Source organism: Rutidosis leptorrhynchoides, chromosome 1 (assembly GCF_046630445.1).
Source record: "Rutidosis leptorrhynchoides isolate AG116_Rl617_1_P2 chromosome 1, CSIRO_AGI_Rlap_v1, whole genome shotgun sequence".
Lineage (NCBI taxonomy): Eukaryota > Viridiplantae > Streptophyta > Magnoliopsida > Asterales > Asteraceae > Rutidosis > Rutidosis leptorrhynchoides.
This window is the reverse complement of record NC_092333.1, coordinates 692,877,396-692,897,893: the sequence shown is the minus strand read 5'-3', so window position 1 is coordinate 692,897,893 and position 20,498 is coordinate 692,877,396.

The window sequence follows — 20,498 nt, the reverse complement described above, 5'->3', positions numbered from 1 at the left end:
CATCACTTCAGGTTGAAATAATACATTTGAAAAGTGTCTCACTTTTCCCAACTTGAAATCTTGTTCATTGAATCATAGTCCTTTGCACCTTCATTCAATAAAATCCAAGCATTATTAGTTGGGAAATTTGAGATACAATGAAAATAAGAAAATAAATGCAGAGAAAAATGTATGAATGTGCTTCTATTTATATCATTTTCTCATCCAATATTTCAAATAGATAGCTCAATTTATATCACATTCAACAATGCACATAACACAATTCTATTTAATAAATGAAAGCAGCTGTAAAATATACCATACCATTTATCAAACACTTTTTATGCATTTGAATAGTCGCAACTTAATTGACACTTGCACACCTGCATCAAAACTCCTACAAAATTGACATATAGCTTTAATCAAAAGATTGCAAAACGCACTTGTAGCATCTCACATGTAAAAAAACTTACATTTATGTGTTGGTATCCAAAGACACATCCATCTCCACGTCACTATTAAGCAATAATTAAGATACATTCGATATGCATAACTATGACACCATCACTATATAGATGTTTTTGACTACATGAAACCTCACCAATCATATTACATTTGAAACAATTATAGTGATGAAAAGTTCAACATACATGGATTGAAATAGATTGAAATCTTTACCATAACAGCTGATCAAGGAGTGAAACAGATTGAAACCCTTATAACTTACGTAAAACGCAATAAAGAGATTGAAATAGATTGAAGGCGTCGGTATGAGATGAAGATGGATAAATTGGTAACAGATACTTCAACTCATTCTTTATTTTATTGATTTGTTAGATCAAAGATTAACCTCGTCAAAAATAATGACAGTAGTAGCGACAATGACGATGGTGGGGACGATGGCGCCTGTGGTATCGACGATGACGGTGGTGGCACGACGATGGAGGGTGTTTGCAATCAGTGAATATGAACGTGGCTATCCCAGTGTTATCGAACGCTTCAAATTATGAAGAAAATAAGAACTGCAGTCGAACTCGAAACATAAGTTATCAATCGCAACGAAACGGAACAAATTGCATATTGAAGAACAAATTCATAGTAATATAATATCAAATGCTACAAATAATAATAAAAAATGTAATCGAAACAGGAACATAAGTTAACAATCGCAAGTTAAGAGCTATAGAATAATAGAAATAACAAAAATTTAACCTGAATGCTAGTGAAGGTTTTTTTAGTTCCGGTAGTGAACATCAAACATAGTTGCTAATACAAATGCAAACTGAATAAGATCTTTGCTTATCTTGGCAAAATATATATTTTTTGTGTCAATCAGTAGGCAACTAAGTCGCTACCTTGTCTCTGGATGGCTAACAAAATTGTTAAAAGAGGCTGCCAAGTCCAAAGATGGCAGCCAACGTCTAAAACACCAACAAAATAAGACAAAATCTGCTTATAGAAAGCCCTATACAGTAAGTGAACCAACAAAAATTAGTATATAAGTAAATAAAGGTCGTTGTGCAACACAAACCATGATCACTGTTTGGCGCAATCATCACAACCGAATGCCAACAATGAAGGTACAGACTTGAAAATATAGTAGCCTCTTTCACATCCCTCTGCACACAAAATTAAAACATATATCCAATTGATGAATCTGGAGGCCACACTTTACCTTTATTAAAATGCTTTAACAATGAAAATGAATACCAAGTGAACACAATCAAAGTTAATGAGTATTTCTCGTATTAAGCTTTTGTTATCCTTTAAGCTTCTTATCATCAGAATTATTCCATCTTTTCATACGGTTATAATTTTTATCTCTTAAATTCTTATTAGGAGTATCCATTCAATAATTCTTACTCTAATTACATATGCACCAAAAATCATATCGAATCCTTAAAACAACAATATGCATAAAACTTTTATTCAATTTTAATCATAGACCTATCAATTATTAACATAAAAGTGTAAATATGTGATGACCCGGAAATTTCTGACCAAATTTAAACTTTATCTTTAAATGATTTAATGTTTTCGACACGATAAGCAAAGTCTGTAATGTTGATTCTCAAAGTTTTGGAACTATATTCATGTAATCAATTATTCTTTGACTGTTCTCGAAGATTCACGAACAATATATATATAACTTAATGTGCATATATATATATATATATATATATATATATATATATATATATATATATATACATAATTTCAAGTTATTTAGTAAACGATGGTAACATTCGATTATTGATTCGATTGATATTTAGATAAGTTAACTAAAACGTTTAAGATGAACCAGTAAAACACTAATTTGCTACAGTATTTTTGAATTGCTACAGTACCCGAAAAGCTACAGTGTTTTCGAAAATCACTATTTGCTACAGTAAAAAAATTGCTACAGTAACTTTGCTACAGTAAAACACTATTTCAAAATAAAAATGTATATGTATATACTACGAGACGATGATTTATAGAAGTAAATGACCAAAACACTCGAAAGTTTAAGATACACTTTGAGTGATATGGTTTATTGATAATTTAAGGCTATATTTTAACAAAGGTACGAGTCACGAAACGTAAAGAGCCAGTTTTCTCAGCGTACGAAGGGACATTCGAAAAACCGGAACCGGGACATAAGTCGAGTGACGGCGTACGACTTATCGGAACAAAAATTACAAATCAACTATGCACGGGAATAAAATATAATATATAATTAATTAATTTAAATTATATATTATATATATATTATAAAAATATGTCGACGAGCTAGTTGCCAAAATTATGTGAGCTGGAAAAATGGGCCATGCGATCGCATGGCCAATAGCCTTCAGAACCATGCGATCGCATGGGGTCTGGGGACAGGCCACACCTATAAAAGCTCGATCATTTCTGCTTCTGTTTTGATTCAATTACTCCGTAAGTATTTATTTATTTTATTTATATTATTATTATTATTATTATTATTAAGATTAATATTATTATTAATCTTATTATTATTAGTAGTATTAATATTATACATAAAATACTACGACGAGGTCTTGAGCGTGTCACTTTCAAAATGGGTTTTCAAGCGGGATAGAACCAAGGAAATTATGGGTAATGTTCGTGGGTATATTTATGAATTAAACCTAGTGTTTATCATCTTCGTTACGTCTACGTACTTTCCTACAATATTGAATCTCAATATTGATACGTAAGCACTCATATTTTATCTTTTATATATTAATTGTGTATCCATGTCTAGTGCTCGACTATATATATTTATACATACGTGTATGCTAAATTTTGTCGTTAAACAGTTTATAATAGATCACGAATTAAATACATATATTACTGGTAAAAGGTATATGATATACATGTTTTTGGAAAACTGGCGAAAAATCAATAACTTTTCATTTAGATATCGAATAGTTTCGATGAACGGATTAAAAGATATGATCAACTGAATTATAATTGACGTTAATTGGAATTGCTTTTGAATCTGCAATTAATATTTAAACAACTTATTTGTAAGATTGATAAATTGGATTTTTGAATATTACCAACCGAGTAAATGAATTCTTATATAAGGTACGTCTCGTTTTGTTGATCTATTGTCAAAATTGACTTTTTGAAATGACTTTGGATAACTTTTGTATGTCGATCTCGAGCATTAGGATTGTGATACACTATGACCTGACCTAGCTTGATAGACAATTATTGACCAACATATGTTCTCTAGGTTGAGATCTACGATTATTTGGTAATTCGAGTTTTAGTCATATTTTGGTGAACGACTTTATATGCTGCTAAGGTGAGTTTCATTTGCTCCCTTTTTAATTGCTTTTGCAATCTATATTTTTGGGCTGAGAATACATGCACTTTATTTTAAACGCAATGGATACAAGTACATACTAAATTCTATACCGAGTTTGAACCGAAAATCCCTTAGCTTTGGTAACTAGTAACTGCCTGTTATAAGAACTGGTGGGCGCGAGTAGTTGTATATGGATCCATAAGGCTTGATATCCCCGTCCGAGCTAGAGCACTAGCCTTTTAACGGACGTATGCTATTTGAGAAGCGTACACGTTGGTTTGCGTGTATTATTAAGATGATTATACAAAGGGTATAAATTATATACGTTAAGTTTAGTTACCAGGGTGCTCAATTTCGTAAAATATTTTGATAAACGTTTCTGGATGGAACAACTGAAATCTTGTGATCCACCTTTATATACAGATTATACGATACATTAAAACTATGAACTCACCAACCTTTGTGTTGACACTTGTTAGCATGTTTATTCTCAGGTTCCCTAGAAGTCTTCCGCTGTTTGCTTATATGTTAGACAAGCTATGTGCATGGAGTCTTACATGGCATATTTATCAAGGAAATGTTGCATTCACCAAATCATCACCATGTATCTTATTTTGACTGCATTGTCAATAGAATTACTATTGTAAACTATTATTTACGGTGATTGTCTATATGTAGAAATTATCAGATGTCGAAAACCTTTGATTTAAATATTAATTTATGGTGTGCCTTTTCAAAAGAATGCAATGTTTACAAAACGTATCATATAGAGGTCAAATACCTCGCAATGAAATCGATGAATGACGTGTTCGTCCATATGGATTTGGAGCGATCGTCACAAAATACCATCAATTGGGTTGTAGCAGTGAAAGAAGCGGCAACAACAGCCACTATCCGGCGGCCGGCGGAAAGTGTGTGAGAACCTTTATTTACAACCACAGACGGCGGTAATTTTGGGTTGTGTTTGAACACAATCGTTTCTTCAAATTGTTTCTCCAATCAATTAAAGAAAAACCTTCTTCTCAAGGTCTCGAAACCCTAATTTTAAATACATTTACAACCCAAATGACAAAAATACCTTCATATACTAAACATGAACATTAACCCGTTATTTGATTGATATAAAGAAATTAACATTACATATAGCAACTTACAATGAAATGTTCCAAAGCAATACCTGGTATGCATAAAAGTTGTAAATCACCTCAATAGCGGTTAACATAATCTAACATGATTCACCACAAAAAATAAAGAAACAACAAAAACCACACCTTCATTACTGAGATATGATGATTGCAAGAAGGTATTAAACTTTATATGTACATTTTGTTTAATTTTTATAGATCACATATTGTCATAACTTCTTTGTTGTTCATTTATGCATATTTCATGTTACTCTTTTTGATTATTATTGGTACTGGTTACTCTGCATTAGTTATATGAAGACATAGTAAACTACTAAAGTATAATGTACCTATTCTGTACCTTGAGTACAGTTTTTTAAACAGGTCCTCAAGAGTATGTCATAGTAAATCGAATACTAAAAATGTTATCCTCACCATCTACGCCGGATCATTTTATGGGAGGTCTACTACCTGCAAGTGATTATAAAAGCATATACATAATTTTTACATAAAAGGGGCTATCTAAAATGAAACAATACATAGAGATGCAAATATGAGGTTCATCATACCCTAAAACATGACATGAGACGTAAGGTCTTAATAGGACATACATACCAAATTGAATTTGTTACAGTTACTTAATAATAGGCGCGTGTGTGTGTATATATATATATTACGTAACATAAAATAAACTACATTTGCTAATAATCAGAATTCAACCTAAACCTAGATCATTATCTGAAGCAAAAAAAGTAACAGCTTGAATTCGGATTCTAAACACTAAAAACATGAAATAAGAATACAAATCGACTTCAGTACTTACGATCTTGACGACAACGATTTGAAACATTTCAGCAAGCGTAGCTGCACCTGAAACCTCAACTCAATTAACTTCAATTTTAACTTCAACAAAATCATGATGCATAAGACTAAGTTTAATTAAAAAGTAAAACCTTGATGAATTCCACCTAAATATCAAGTCATTTTTTGCATCACCCTAAACAGTTATTCCAGAGCATTTTTTTTACAAATTCATAACAGAACGAAGGTTTACCTGGTCGAAAATAGTGATGGGGGTAGCGACGATGACGGCGGCGACACGAAGGTTTGCAATTGGAGAAGAAGGATGGAGTAAGTAGCTGTGTGGTATATTATTTTTCTTACCATTATATATATATATATATATATATATATATATATATATATATATATATATATATATATATATATATATATATATATATATATATATATATATATATATGGGAAAATCCAAGTGGCTAATAGTATAGAGGATGAAGGTGGTTGCCATTGTTGTGGAGTTTAGGAAGAAGCTTCCAGAGAAATGTGGAGAGGATGGAGTTAGAGGGAGGTTCTTAGGATGTCGTTTTTGCCTTTTAAATAAACAAAACGACCAGTATACTATAGTTACTGTTAACGAATTGTATTAGCCAATCAGACGCTGACATCATTTACCGCAATTTTATATATATATAAATTGAGTAATTTACATTTACATTTACATTTACAATAATAAGTATATTAGCCAACACTAATGAATAGTACTCGGGTGATGTCATCACGACATCACCTATTTCGTCTTTTAGTGATTTTTTTTTATTTTGTTTTTTACGGTTTTTCATCCCGATTATCTGGCCCAACGGAGTGGGCTACTCCGGACCTCTATCTAGTTACCATTACCAATATAACTAATAGACAAAATTTGTCTTATTTTGTTATGAATAGTACTATTTAATTTTTCATTTTTTACAAACCAACCCCCTAACTTTATTTCGTCTTTTAGTTTTTTTTTTTTTACGGTTTTTCATCCCGATTATCTGTCCCAACGGAGTGGGCTACTCCGAACCTCCATCTAATTACCAATATAACTAATAGACAAAATTTGTCTTATTTGTTATGAATAGTACTATTCAATTTTTTATTTTTTACAAACCAACCCCCTAACTTTCATTAAAATACAAATCGAACCCCCTACTTTATACCTATATTATAAATTATTATTTATCCCATCACTAACACCAAAAACACCCACCACGCTTTACAGGCTTCCACACTGCGCTCAAACAGTAGGACCCACATAGGCCACTACTGTGCTACATTTTTTTTTGTCTTCAACGATAAAAGAAGCAACTTTCTTAAAAGGAACAACCCTTCAATGCTACCAAAAGATGTCGAAAAATATTTTTTTTTACAAAGTAGATCAACTAACTTTAACACTAAAAGAAGCAACTTTCACAAAAGGAACAACCTTTCAATGTTAGATGTCGAAAAAAATTCTTTTTTACAAAATAAATCCACAAAAGAAAAGACTTTTTTTTTAACTCGCATTCAAAACGGAGCCCCCGGCGCGAAGCGAGGGCTCCACAACTAGTTCTTAATTATTGACATTTATATTTTGTTATTTATATTTATATTTATTTATATTTATAATTTATGCATGATTTTTCTAAATATAGCCCTAAGGACTATCTTTAAGCTTTATGACATACATTATTGTGGCGATCGCTCCAAATTCATATGGACGAACACGTCATTCATCGATTTCATTGGGAGGTATTTGACCTCTATATGATACGTTTTGTAAACATTGCATTCTTTTGAAAAGGCACACCATAAATGAATATTTAAATCAAAGGTTTTCGACATCTGATGATTTCTACATTGTAAGACCCTATTCCTGTTTCTGACTTTTTAGTTGTTCGGGACGCCGTCCAGGATGGTGGGACGCCGTCCAGATGTTAAAGGCTGGACGCCGTCCAGTTTTTCTGTCTGGCCAGCTGGGTTATTTTAAGATTTTTAGAGGGGCAAAATGGTATTTTCACTTATAGAACGAGTTAAGGCCACAAGATCAGTTCTAGGAGCCTCATTTGCTCCACTAACACCCACACAAACACTCTCATCTTGTTCTAGTGAGAGAGTAAGAGTTTTAGAGAGAGAGGGGTGGATTTGGAGAAGAAGGAGTCGGATTCTCGCAAAAGCTCGGGTTCTAAAGTTGTTCATCTCGCTCCTAGCTACGTTGTGATGGTATTGGTAAGCTCAAACTCCGAATTTCATTGTTTAGATTTGATATTCAATTTAGGGTTTTGAGCTAGTTTGTTGTAAAACCCTTTTAGATGATGAAATGGGTTTATAGTGACTTGTTATTCTTGTCACTTGGCGGGTTTTGGGTCGGTTGACGATTTGGCCTTGATTAGGCTTTGATTTGGAGTTTAATCACTTAGATTAGTGATTATGGAAGTGATGGAACCCTTTTTGGGTGAGTTTGGTTAACTAATTTTGAAATGGGTCAAAATTAGGGTTTTGGTAATGGGTATGACACGTGTTTAATGAAATGTCCCGTTCTTATTGATTAAAAACGTTCCATATTAATTGATTTCGTTGCGAGGTTTTGACCTCTATATGAGACATTTTTCAAAGACTGCATTCATCTTTAAAACAAACCATAACCTTTATTTCATAAATAAAGGTTTAAAAAGCTTTACGTAGATTATCAAATAATGATAATCTAAAATATCCTGTTTACACACGACCATTACATAATGGTTTACAATACAAATATGTTACATCGAAATCAGTTTCTTGAATGCAGTTTTTACACAATATCATACAAACATGGACTCCAAATCTTGTCCTTATTTTAGTATGCAACAGCGGAAGCTCTTAGTATTCACCTGAGAATAAACATGCTTTAAACGTCAACAAAAATGTTGGTGAGTTATAGGTTTAACCTATATATATCAAATCGTAACAATAGACCACAAGATTTCATATTTCAATACACATCCCATACATAGAGATAAAAATCATTCATATGGTGAACACCTGGTAACCGACATTAACAAGATGCATATATATAAGAATATCCCCATCATTCCGGGACACCCTTCGGATATGATATAAATTTCGAAGTACTAAAGCATCCGGTACTTTGGATGGGGTTTGTTAGGCCCAATAGATCTATCTTTAGGATTCGCGTCAATTAGGGTGTCTGTTCCCTAATTCTTAGATTACCAGACTTAATAAAAAGGAGCATATTCGATTTCGATAATTCAACCATAGAATGTAGTTTCACGTACTTGTGTCTATTTTGTAAATCATTTATAAAACCTGCATGTATTCTCATCCCAAAAATATTAGATTTTAAAAGTGGGACTATAACTCACTTTCACAGATTTTTACTTCGTCGGGAAGTAAGACTTGGCCACTGGTTGATTCACGAACCTATAACAATATATACATATATATCAAAGTATGTTTAAAATATATTTACAACACTTTTAATATATTTTGATGTTTTAAGTTTATTAAGTCAGCTGTCCTCGTTAGTAACCTACAACTAGTTGTCCACAGTTAGATGTACAGAAATAAATCGATAAATATTATCTTGAATCAATCCACGACCCAGTGTATACGTATCTCAGTATTGATCACAACTCAAACTATATATATTTTGGAATCAACCTCAACCCTGTATAGCTAACTCCAACATTCACATATAGAGTGTCTATGGTTGTTCCGAAATATATATAGATGTGTCGACATGATAGGTCGAAACATTGTATACGTGTCTATGGTATCTCAAGATTACATAATATACAATACAAGTTGATTAAGTTATGGTTGGAATAGATTTGTTACCAATTTTCACGTAGCTAAAATGAGAAAAATTATCCAATCTTGTTTTACCCATAACTTCTTCATTTTAAATCCGTTTTGAGTGAATCAAATTGCTATGGTTTCATATTGAACTCTATTTTTATGAATCTAAACAGAAAAGTATAGGTTTATAGTCGAAAAAATAAGTTACAAGTCGTTTTTGTAAAGGTAGTCATTTCAGTCGAAAGAACGACGTCTAGATGACCATTTTAGAAAACATACTTCCACCTTGAGTTTAACCATAATTTTTGGATATAGTTTCATGTTCATAATAAAAATCATTTTCTCAGAATAACAACTTTTAAATCAAAGTTTATCATAGTTTTTAATTAACTAACCCAAAACAGCCCGCGGTGTTACTACGACGGCGTAAATCCGGTTTTACGGTGTTTTTCGTGTTTACAGGTTTTAAATCATTAAGTTAGCATATCATATAGATATAGAACGTGTATGTAGTTAATTTTAAAAGTCAAGTTAGAAGGATTAACTTTTGTTTGCGAACAAGTTTAGAATTAACTAAACTATGTTCTAGTGATTACGAGTTTAAACCTTCGAATAAGATAGTTTTATATATATATGAATCGAATGATGTTATGAACATCATTACTACCTCAAGTTTAGTAGGTAAACCTACTGGAAGTGACAAGAAATGATCTAGCTTCAAAGGATCTTGGATGGCTTGAAAGTTCTTGAAGTAGGATCATGACACAAAAACAAGTTCAAGTAAGATTTTTACTCGAATTAAGATAGTTTATAGTTATAGAAATTGAATCAAAGTTTGAATATGAATATTACCTTGAATAAGAAAGATAACCTACTATATATAACAAAGGTTTCTTGATCTTAGATGATTACTTGGAATGGATTAGAAAGCTTGGAAGTAAATTAGTAAACTTGAAGGGATTTTTGAAGTGTTCTTGAAGTGTTCTTCCTATGATGATTATAGCTTGATTCTTGAAGTGATTTTTGATGAGATGATGATTAAATACTGTAAAAATACGTTCATAATAGTGTGTGTGTGTTGAGAGAGAATTAGAAAGAGAATTGGAAGTGAAATGGAGTGAATGATGAGTGGTAATTGGTGAGTGGGGTTAAAAGGAGTTCTAGTTAGTTGACTAGCTCATGGTAGAAGTTAAAATTAATTAGTCATACATGACATAATCAAGATTGGAATCCCATGCTAGTTCCTATTGGTATATACTTATAGTAAGTACGTTTTGAAGCTGTGTATAATACGGGTAAGAATACGACTAGAATTCTTGATGAAAGAAAAGAATGGAAAAGTAACTGTAACCATTTTTGTTAAGTATGAGTGTTTTGATATATGTCTTGAAGTCTTCCAAAAGTATTTTAATACATCTAAATACACTACATGCATATACATTTTAACTGAGTCGTTAAGTCATCGTTAGTCGTTACATGTAAGTGTTGTTTTGAAACCTTTAAGTTAACGATCTCAATTAATGTTGTTAACCCATTGTTTATTATATCTAATGAGATGTTAAATTATTATATTATCATGATATTATGATATATTAATATATCTTAATATGATATATATACATTTAAATGTCGTTACAACGATAATCGTTACATATATGTCTCGTTTCGAAATCCTTAAGTTAGTAGTCTTGTTTATATGTATATAACTCATTGTTAATATACTTATGGAGATACTTACTTATCATAATCTCATGTTAACCATATGTATATCCATATATATATCGTCATGTCGTTTTTACAAGTTTTAACGTTCGTGAATCGCCGGTCAACTTGGGTGGTCAATTGTCTATATGAAACATATTTCAATTAATCAAGTCTTAACAAGTTTGATTGCTTAACATGTTGGAAACATTTAATCATGTAAATATCAATCTCAATTAATATATATAAACATGGAAAAGTTCGGGTCACTACATTTAACACTTGTGTTCGGGTTTAATTGGTGTATTAGGACCATTCTCACTTGTGTTAGTGATTATTGGTTAGTTTGGGCACGGTTTGTGCTTGGAAGTGCATTTGGGTCGAAATTGCACTAGTTGTCAATTTGGGTTGATTTGTATATCCACCCTAACTGTGTTACTTGTTATGTGATAAATGGATTAGGTACATTCCATCGGCGATTGCGGATTATTTGGTAGCATTCTTCAAGGCAACTAGGTGAGTGTTAATATCCTATGTGTATATGTATGTAGTATATTCTCACTCACTAAGCGTTAGCTTACCCTCTCGTTGTTTACATTTTTATAGATTGCATGGATGCGGTGGCTCGGGTAAGCGCGGGGACTAGTGGACTTGCGTAGTTGCTTTAGAAGACTTGCTTTTGGATTTGATTAGGATTGGGTAGCGTGTCCCCAATCCCATGCTCGGTCTATGTTTTGTATAAACTAATGGGTCGAAATAGTCACTTGTGGTATTTTGGGTCGATATGGGCCCGGTGTCGTAAAACTCGGTTTATATTGTGAAAAACTCTTAGTTTAAACTATTGTAATATATTGTGAAAGTGTTTTGGTTTAAAAGTATCGGGAAGCGGGTTTTTCACCTGTGTGTAAAACATTAACTGATCAGAATGTTTTAGTTCATCGGGACGCCATCCCATTTGGCTGGACGCCGTCCTAGCCTTTACAACTGGACGCCGTCCAGATCAACTGTTCCAGAATTATTTTTTTTTGTGTGGCACATTTTCGGAAGGTTAACGGGTTGGGTTGTTACAAGTGGTATCAGAGCATGGTCTAAGGGATTTAGGTGACTTGAGATAGGTGCCTAGACTTAGAATTTTGTGTGTGCTTATTTGTTGCAGGACTTGTAGGATTACGGGTCGGAATGGGTTTAGTTAGTGCCTTGTTTATAGGTTGACTAACGTTTATATTAGTAATGCGGATATTATTAATATACTATTTGTGTTGTGATAATAATTCTCGCGTGTGTTTATATCGCGTAGAATTTTTGTTGTGTTTGTTTATATCATCGAGCGAGGCGGTCATTATACTAACGAGTTGAGACGACGTGTGTGCGTAATAAGGACTTGCAAACCTTATTACGGGTGCAAATCGTGTCTAACAAGTGATGTACGGCGAGTGTTGAGCAAGATGGGGCGGTGTTATGTGTGTTGTTTTATACATTTGTGGACTAATCGTTTTGCATCCTTTAGAATGACGACGCGAAACGAGATCGAGACGAATGACGAGGAGTTTAACTCTAGAGTTGCGGCCGCCGTTGCGGAGCAAATGAGTGCGTTTCGAGAAGAAATGGATAGGAAGTATTCCGAACTTCAAAGTAGTGGTGAAATGGAGCGTTATCTTAAGAGCTTCATGAGAACTAAACTCCCGATGTATGACGGGAAACCGGATCCTTTGGTAAGCACAACTTGGATTTCGGATGTCGAAGGGTGTTTTCGTACTATTGATTGCCCTCCCGAGAAAAAGACAAGACTCGCTACTAGTCTGTTGCGGGGCAGGGCAAGGGATTGGTTGGATGGTAAGATCGATCTTGTCGGTGGCGAAACGTTTATGGCCTTATCGTGGAACGAGTTTAAGGAGGAATTCTTCGAGGAGTTCCGGACTTCAGCCGATTTGTGGAAATTGCGTAATGAGTTGCGAAATTTGCGACAAGGATCTATGGATTTGAATACTCTCAAGACGACCTTTATGGCGAAGGCTCGTTTTTGCCCGGAGTATTTGGGGAATGATCGTTTGTTAATGGGGGATTTCTATCGGACCATGAATGATGACTTGAAAAGTAAAATTAGTCGGGGTCAAGCGAAATCGTTTGCGGAATTATTCAACTTGGCTAGAGATTTCGAGTCGTATACGCGATCAAAGATGTGTGAACCTTCAAGTAAGAGGAGGGTTGATTCGTACGGCGCCCCGGGTAAGAAAAATAAGGGTGCAAGTGCGAGTACGGGTAATGTGGGAAAAGGCACGGTGGATTCTCGTGCACCTAGATGTTTCAATTGTGGTATTATGGGCCACAAGTTGTGGGAGTGCACAATGCTGAGAAGTGATGATGGGATGTGCTACTATTGTCATAAGGAGGGGCATCGCAAGCCGGATTGTTCCGAGTTGGCGGCGAGTGCCGCAAGGAGACGTTGAGGTACGTTTCATTTTAATAAATATGTCATTTGAATATTTATTTATGTGGCATTTAAGTTCGGATTTGTTATTGCATTGTGTTGTGCATGTTATTGTTAAGGGTGACGTTCCTAATGGAAGTACCCTATGGTAATGATTGATTTTTGGACGAAGGGCGTAAGACTTGGTGTAACCAAGCATTCCTTAGTATTTGGGAAATGTTTCTACCAAGCCATGGAAATGGGTTTTGGTGTTCGATTGTTAAGCGCGTGTTCGCTTGTATGTTGGAGTTGATGAACCATGAGGTTCGACGGGTGGGATGAAACCCTTGAAATCGAGTGTTTTGAATCTCGATGTATGTTGGTAAAGGAGTCTACGTGACGCGAAATTAGGTGCCTCTTTCATACCTACTAGCGTGGTGTTCGACTCCGATTGTGTTGTGGTTACATTGTACTTAGGGCACCGAGATGAAACCCTTAAGTACATGAGTGACTAGGTGAAGTTGACAAGCTATAGCAATTGGATGATTGCGAGAGTGTAGTTGTGTAATTTGTGGTACACTTTTCGTTTGAAGTGTTTAAGGATAGGTTAAAATCCTTCGTATGCTCAAGGTTGGAGCAAAGAATGGTGATGGGTCGTGTGAACCCAATTGTTGGTAAAGTCTACCTTTGGTAGCATTGTACGGTTGTACGAGTTGTGACATTGGAACGTAGTTCCAAGTGGGGGAGTTGCACTTCCGCCCGAGGAAGTTGTAGTGTGAGATTTCGGATGATGCTTTTGGTAGATCCGGAAATTTGGTCAATTTGTGGTAGATTACAATTTCGGATAAATTGTACTTATGGTTTGGAATTGAATTATCACCGAGGTGGTAATGTGGTAAATCTCGTTGAGAGATAATGGACGTGTTTGGTGAGCAAGGTGAAATCCTTCGGTTAAGGGAGGTGTGTGTCGGATTCTCTTCTAGAGAATTATTGTCTTGTGCCTATGTTTGATATAGGTGGTTCTTGCTCGAGTGTGTGAATGGTTAGTGGTATCCGTTAGGATTCACTATGGCGTAGCAGAGCGCGTTGTTACACTACTCGTCGTTCGAGGCCAAAAGGGAGTTGATTGATGAAGCATGACTTTCGGAGTCCGCTGACTTCATCATGGTATTGGTGATTGATGAAGCATGACCTTTAGGGTCCGCTGACTTCATCATGGGAGTATGCGATTGGTGAAGCATGACCTTCGGGGTCCGCTGACTTCATCATGAGCGAGGTATGATATCGGTGAAGCATGACCTTCGGGGTCCGCTGACTTCATCCGGTGTTGAGATTGGTGGAGCATGACCATCGGGGTTCACTGACTTCATCAAGGGAGTAGTGTTATGTCGGTATGGTGTAACATTATCGGGAAATGCGAGTACCGGTGGGAAATGCGAGTACCATTCCTGAGTTGTGTTGTGGGACGTGAATATCGGGTTGTTCGTATTCACAATATTTCGGGTAGTACGATTGTCCCTGTTGGTTGGACTCATAGTTTGAGGTAGTAAATGTCGGGTAGTTCGGATTCACTTGTACGACCATCCTCGGTTATACTATGTGGCGGTGGTAGTGAATATCGGGTTGCGCGTATTCACGATGACTCGGGTTATGCAGTCATTTCATTGTGAGATATATGGATTGGGTAGGTGAATTTCAGGTTGTGCGAATTCACTAAGGTTCGGGTTGTTTCGACCATCCTCCATATGTGTTCAGGCTCGGGTTGTTTCGGCCATGTTGAGTTGTGAACTATCGGTTATTTTATACACCGATGGTGGGGTCGTAAGGACAGTGTGGTTTGATCTATTGGTTGTTTTATGCACCAATGGTGAGGTCGTAAGGACCATGTTGTGTGAACTATCGGTTGATTTATACACCGATGGTGGGGTCGTGAGAACCATGTTGTAGGATTAGTGATGCGATAGCCGTGCTTCGCTCACATGTTGTTACAGGTGTGACGAATTGTCGATTTTGGTACACCTTTGGATTAGCATTGCCATAGTCATTTTGGGCGCTATCGGTTTTAACCGTTTGTTATGATGTTACGGTAGTTGCGTATGGGTCGTATTGCGCACTACAAGGGATGTTTAGTGATTGGTGTTATCCGTAAGGATTCGTTTGGTTCGGTCTCCATCGTTTCGTGTTGTTGACCTTAGGTTGACTTGGTTACTTTTAGCATTGTACTCGGTAAGGATACGCTAGGGGATTGATATCTCGGTTCGAGATTTGGTTGAGTTTTTCCCGATGTTAGGGAATGAGCATGGCTTTAGTGCTCGGATTAGTGAATTTGATAAATCGCGGGCGACGATTTAGTTGTTAAAGGCGATTCAATGGGAAGGATTGCTTAGGAAAGTCTGATTGGGGCTATGTTTGAGGACCGTTGAGTGAGGTCTGTTCGGTTACGTGTTGCAGATCACGAGGACGCGATCGTGTTTAAGTGGGGGAGAGTTGTAAGACCCTATTCCTGTTTCTGACTTTTTAGTTGTTCGGGACGCCGTCCAGGATGGTGGGACGCCGTCCAGATGTTAAAGGCTGAACGTCGTCCAGAAATTGGGACGCCGTCCAGTTTGTCTGTCGGGCCAGCTGGGTTATTTTAAGATTTTTAGAGGGGCAAAATGGTATTTTCACTTATGAAACGAGTTAAGGCTACAAGATCAGTTCTAGGAGCCTCATTTCCTCCACTAACACCCACACAAACACTCTCATCTTGTTCTAGTAAGAGAGTAAAAGTTTTAGAGAGAGAGGGGTGGATTTGGAGAAGAAGGAGTCGGATTCTCGCAAAAGCTCAGGTTCTAAAGTTGTTCATCTCGCTCCTAGCTACGTTGTGGTGGTATTGGTAAGCCCAAACTCCGAATTTTATTGTTTAGATTTGATATTCAATTTAGGGTTTTGAGCTAGTTTGTTGTAAAACCCTTTTAGATGATGAAATGGGTTTATAGTGACTTGTTATTCTTGTCACTTGGCGGGTTTTGGGTCGGTTGACGATTTGGCCTTGATTAGGCTTTGATTTGGAGTTTAATCACTTGGATTAGTGATTATGGAAGTGATGGAACCCTTTTTGGGTGAGTTTGGTTAACTAATTTTGAAATGGGTCAAAATTAGGGTTTTGGTAATGGGTATGACACGTGTTTAACACTTGTGTTCGGGTTTAATTGGTGTATTAGGACCATTCTCACTTGTGTTAGTGATTGTTGGTTAGTTTGGGCGCGGTTTGTGCTTGGAAGTGCATTTGGGTCGAAATTGCACTAGTTGTCAATTTGGGTTGATTTGTATATCCACCCTAATTGTGTTACTTGTTATGTGATAAATGGATTAGGTACATTCCATCGGCGATTGCGGATTATTCGGTAGCATTCTTCAAGGCGACTAGGTGAGTGTTAATATCCTATGTGTATATGTATGTAGTATATTCTCACTCACTAAGCGTTAGCTTACCCTCTCGTTGTTTACATTTTTATAGATTGCATGGATGCGGTGGCTCGGGTAAGCGCGGGGACTAGTGGACTTGCGTAGTTGCTTTAGAAGACTTGCTTTTGGATTTGATTAGGATTGGGTAGCGTGTCCCCAATCCCATGCTCGGTCTATGTTTTGTATAAACTAATGGGTCGAAATAGTCACTTGTGGTATTTTGGGTCGACGTGGGCTCGGTGTCGCAAAACTCGGTTTTTATTGTGAAAAACTCTTAGTTTAAACTATTGTAATAAATTGTGAAAGTGTTTTGGTTTAAAAGTGTCGGGAAGCGGGTTTTTCACCCGTGTGTAAAACGTTAACTGATCAGAATGTTTTAGTTCATCGGGACGCCGTCCCATTTGGCTGGACGCCGTCCTAGCCTTTACAACTGGACGCCATCCAGATATCTGGACGCCGTCCAGATATCTGGACGCCGTCCAGATATCTGGACGCCGTCCAGATCAACTGTTCCATATTTTTTTTTTTGTGTGGCACATTTTCGGAAGGTTAACGGGTTGGGTTGTTACATACATATAGACAATCACCGTAAATAATAGTTTACAATAGTACTTCCGTTGACAATGCAGTCAAAATAAGATACATGGTGATGATTTGGTGAATGCAACGTTTCCTTGAAAAATATGTCATGTAAGACTCCATGTACATAGCTTGTCTAACATATAAGCAAACAGCTGAAAACTTCTAGGGAACCTGAGAATAAACATGCTAACAAGTGTTAACACAAAGGTTGGTGAGTTCATAGTTTTAATGTTTTGCATAATCTGTGTATAAAGGTGGATCACAAGATTTCAGTTGTTTCATCCAGAAACGTTTATCAAAATATTCTACGAAATTGAGCACCCTGGTAACTAAACTTAACGTATATATAATTTATACCCTTTGTTTAATCATCTTAATAATACACGCAAACCAACGTGTACGCTTCTCAAATAGCATACGCCCGTTAAAAGGCTAGTGCTCTAGCTCGGACGGGGATATCAAACCCTATGGATCCATATACTACTACTCGCGCCCACCAGTTCTTATAACTGGCAGTTACTAGTTACCAAAGCTAAGGGATTTTCGGTTCAAACTCGGTGTAGAATTTAGTATGTACTTGTATCCATTGCGTTTAAAAATAAAGTGCATATATTCTCAGCCCAAAAATATAGATTGCAAAAGCAATTAAAAAGAGAGCAAATGAAACTCACCTTAGCAGCATATAAAGTCGTTCATCAAAATGTGACCGAAACTCGGATTACCAAATAACCGTAGATCTCAACCTAGAGAACATATGTTGGTCAATAAATGTCTATCAAGCTAGGTCAGGTCATAGTGTATCACAATCCTAATGCTCGAGATCGACATACAAAAGTTATCCAAAGTCGTTTCAAAAAGTCAATTTTGACAGTTGTTTAACAAAACGAGATGTACCTTATATAAGGATTCATTTACTCGGTTGGTAATATTCAAAAATTCAATTTATCAATCTCGTAAATAAGTTATTTAAATCTTAATTGTAGATTCAAAAGCAATTTCAATTAACGTCAATCATAATTCAGTTGATCATATCTTTTAAACTGTTCATCGAAATTATTCGATATCTAAATGAAAAGTTATTGATTTTTCGCCAGCTTTCCAAAAACATGTATATCATATACCTTTTACCAGTAATATATGTATTTAATTCGTGATTCATTATAAACTGTTTAACAACGAAAATTAGCATACATGCATGCATAAATATATATACTCGAGCACTAGACATGGATACACAATTAATATATAAAAGATAAGATATGAATGCTCACGTATCAATATTGTGATTCAATATTGCAGGAAAGTACGTAGACGTAACGGAGATGATAAACACTAGGTTTGACTTGCGAAAATTACCCATGAACATTACCCATAACCTCCATGGCAATAGCCCATAATTTCCTTAGCTCTAGCTTGCTCGAAAACTCGTTTTGAAATCATTTGGACATCACTCCGTCGTAATATTTTATGTATATTATTATTTTTGTATCGTAAAAATAATAATACTAATACTATTAATAATAAGATTAATAATAATAATCTTAATATTAATAATATAATAATAATAATAATAATAATAATAATAATAATAATAATAATAATAATAATAATAATAATAATAATAATAATAATATATATATTTAGAGAGAGTCGAGAGATAGATATATGAATGAATCAGAAACAGAAATCGCGAATTTATAGATGTGGCCAGCAAAAGGGTGCCATGCGATCGCATGGCTTCCCAAGCCATTTCCCATGCGATCGCATGGGAAGGTATGACAGCTCACAAATGTTTTTTGTCCTACGCTTGTCGACATATTTATTAATTATATTTATAATATATAATTTATATAATTAATTATATATTATATTAAATTCACGTGCATAGTTGACTTGTAATTTTTGTTCCGATAAGTCGTACGTCATCACACGACTTATGTCCCGGTTCCAGTTTTTCGAACGTCCTTTCGTACACTAAGAAAACTTGCATTTTACGTTTCGTGATACGTACCTTTGTTAAAATATAGTCTTAAATTATCAATAAACTATATCACTCAAAGTGTATCTTAAACTTTCGAGTGTTTTGGTACTTTACTTCTATAAATCATCGTCTCATAGTATATACATATACATATATACATTTTCATTTTGAAATAGTATTTTACTGTAGCAAATAGTAATTTTCGAAAACACTGTAGCTTTTCGGGTACTGTAGCAATTCGAAAATACTGTAGCAAATTAGTGTTTTACTGGTTCATCTTAAACGTTTTAGTTAACTTATCTAAATATCAATCGAATCAATAATCGAATGTTACTATCGTTTACTAAATAGCTTGAAATCACACACACACACACACATACACACACATACACACACACACACACACATATATATATATATATATATATATATATATATATATATATATATATATATATATATATATATATATATATATATATATGCACATTAAGAGATATATATATTGTTCGTGAATCTACGAGAACGGTCAAAGAATAATTGATTACATGAATATAGTTCCAAAACTTTGAGACTCAGTATTACAGACTTTGCTTATCGTGTCGAAAACATTAAATCATATAAAGATAAAGTTTAAATTTGGTCAGAAATTTCCGGGTCATCTCAATTATTAACTTGTAACATGCTAACAAACATCCCACTACCTTTCATAAAACTACATTCCAAAGATGTATCACTATTTATGTATTGAGTATTTTTTCAGGGATGGCTAAGGGTTATGTTTATAAAATTTTTTAAGTAAAAATGACTCTTTTTTCAATAAACGTATATTTATATTTATATTTTTATTAGCAT